At 45.2% G+C, this 2500-nt stretch overlaps 1 protein-coding gene across 1 annotated transcript in view; it reads right to left on the minus strand.

Moving 5' to 3' along the window:
• Window positions 1-2500, minus strand: part of LOC113827050 (degenerin del-1) — a 36725-nt gene that overhangs the window by 24645 nt on the left and 9580 nt on the right. The window lies entirely within an intron of this gene.

Below are 2500 nucleotides of genomic sequence, written 5' to 3' on the forward strand. Positions count from 1 at the left end.
GTGGTGGTGTAGGTGTCGTGTGGTGTTGATGTTTTTTGTTGTTTGATGGTGGTTGTGGTGGTGGTGTGTGGGAGTGGTGGTGTTGGTAGTGATGATGTTGTTGTTGTTGGTGTGGTGTTGATGTTTTTGTTGTTGTTTGATGGTGGTTGTGGTGGTGGTAGTGGTGGTGTTGGTGTTGGTAGTGATGTTCATGTTGGTGGTGGTGTGGTGTTCATGTTTTTGTTTTTGTTGTTGGTGGTGTGGTGTTCATGTTTTTGTTTTTGTTGTTGGTGGTGATAGTAGTCGTGGTGGTGATGGGAATGGAGATGGCCATGGTGCTTGTGGTCATGGTGGTGATGTTGTTGGTGGTGGTGGTGATGTTCATGTTGTTGTTAGTAGTGTAATGTTCATGTTTTTTGTTGTTGGTGGTGATGGTGGTGGTGTGTGGGAGTGTTGGTGTTAATGTTTTTTGTTGGTGGTGGTGATGGTGACGGTGGTAGCGGTAGCGTTGGTGTTGGTAGTGATGCCCATGTTGTTGTTGTTGTTGGTGTGGTATTGATGTTATTTTTAGTGGTGAAATTAATCTCATTGCTGTTGCTGCTGTGGTGTCATCACTGCAACAATTCTCGATCTCCTTCTTGCTTGTTTCACCTGTCGTCTTTATTTCTCCTATTTCCACTCTTACCCTTACTCTTATTCTCCTTCCTACTCTTCTATTCCTCTTTTTATTTTCATTCTCCTTCCTACTCTTCTATTCCTCTTTTTATTTTCCTTCTCCTTCCTATTCTTCTATTCCTCTTTTTATTTATTCCTATTATTGTTTGTACTTCGCTCTCTCGGCGTACCCAGAGGAAGAAGCCTCACGTGAGTCGCCGCCGTCGAGACCTAATTAAAGAAGAGCTCGTCGCCGTTTGCCCTTCCTGGGAGACGGGGGGGGTGGAGGTACGTGTGGAGGGGGGGTGGGGGTGGGGGGTACGTGTGGAAGGGGTGGGGATGGGGGGGTGGGGTAAGTGTGGAAGGGGTGGGGTGGGGGGGGTACGTGTGGAGGGGGTGGGGTGGGGGGTACGTGTGGAGGGGGGTACGTGTGGAAGAGCGGGTGGGGGGGGGTACGTGTGGAAGACGGGGGTGGGGGTACGTGTGGAGGGGGTGGGGGGGGGTACGGGTGGAGGGGGGGTACGGGTGGAGGGGGGGGTACGTGTGGAAGAGCGGGTGGGGGTACGTGTGTTGTGTGTGTGTGGGGGGGGGGGGGTTACGTGTGGAGGGGGGGGACGGTGGAGGGGGGGCGGGGTACGTGTGGGGGGGGAGTGTGTTTGTTGATGGTGTTCATTTGTGTGGGGAGGGAAGGATGTTTGTGTTGTGGGAGGGGGGGGGATAGGGTGTTTGTGTGAGGAGAAGAGTATGTGTGTGGAGGGGGGAAGGTGCGTGTGTGTGTTTGGGGGGGAGTATATGTATGTGTATGTGTGTGTGTGTGTGTGTGTGTGTGTGTGTGTGTGTGTGTGTGTGTGTGTTTGTTTGTTTGTGTGTGCGTGTGTGTCTATCCGTGTGCGTTTGTGTGTGCGTGTTTGTGTCTGTATGTGTTTGTGTAGGTGCCGATACCCGTCCGTCATCGATTGAAGTACACGAGAACACATACACTTCCGTGAGTACATTCAGGTTTACATGTACAATGATGATCTCTAGATAATTGCGTCACTGTCTAATTTGCGTGAGTTTATGTGCACGAAAAGGTGAGGACGACAAATTTGCGACCTACATCAGCCAACCCACTCATGTCATGTACGCAAACGTGTCAAATGTACTGTACATACATCACCAAAACGCTTTTCTATCTATTGATCTAACTGTCTAAGTTAGTCGACCATACACGCATGAAAAAGTATATAAACAACAACAAAACTCTATCTATCTACTAACTTATCTATCTACCTATCTATTGATCTAACTGTCTAAGTTAGTCAACCATACACGAATGGAAATGCATATAAACAACAACAAAACTCTATCTATCTACTTATCTATCTACCTATCTATTGATCTATCTGTCTAAGTTAGTCGACCATGCACGCATGAAAAAGTATATAAACAACAACAAAACTCTATCTATCTACTTACTTATCTATCTACCTATCTATTGATCTATCTGTCTAAGTTAGTCGACCATACACGAATGGAAAAGTATATAAACAACAACAAAACTCTCTATCTATCTACTTACTTATCTATCTACCTATCTATTGATCTATCCGTCTAAGTTAGTCGACCATACACGAATGGAAATGCATATAAACAACAACAAAACTCTATCTATCTACTTACTTATCTATCTACCTATCTATTGATCTATCTGTCTAAGTTAGTCGACCATACACGCATGAAAAGTATATAAACAACAACAAAAGTCTATCTATCTACTTACTTATCTATCTACCTATCTATTGATCTATCTGTCTAAGTTAGTCATCCATACACGCATGAAAAAAGTATATAAACAACAACAGAAGTCTATCCATCTATTTATCTA

This window comes from Penaeus vannamei, chromosome 4 (genome assembly GCF_042767895.1).
Source record: "Penaeus vannamei isolate JL-2024 chromosome 4, ASM4276789v1, whole genome shotgun sequence".
In the NCBI taxonomy this organism is placed as follows: domain Eukaryota; kingdom Metazoa; phylum Arthropoda; class Malacostraca; order Decapoda; family Penaeidae; genus Penaeus; species Penaeus vannamei.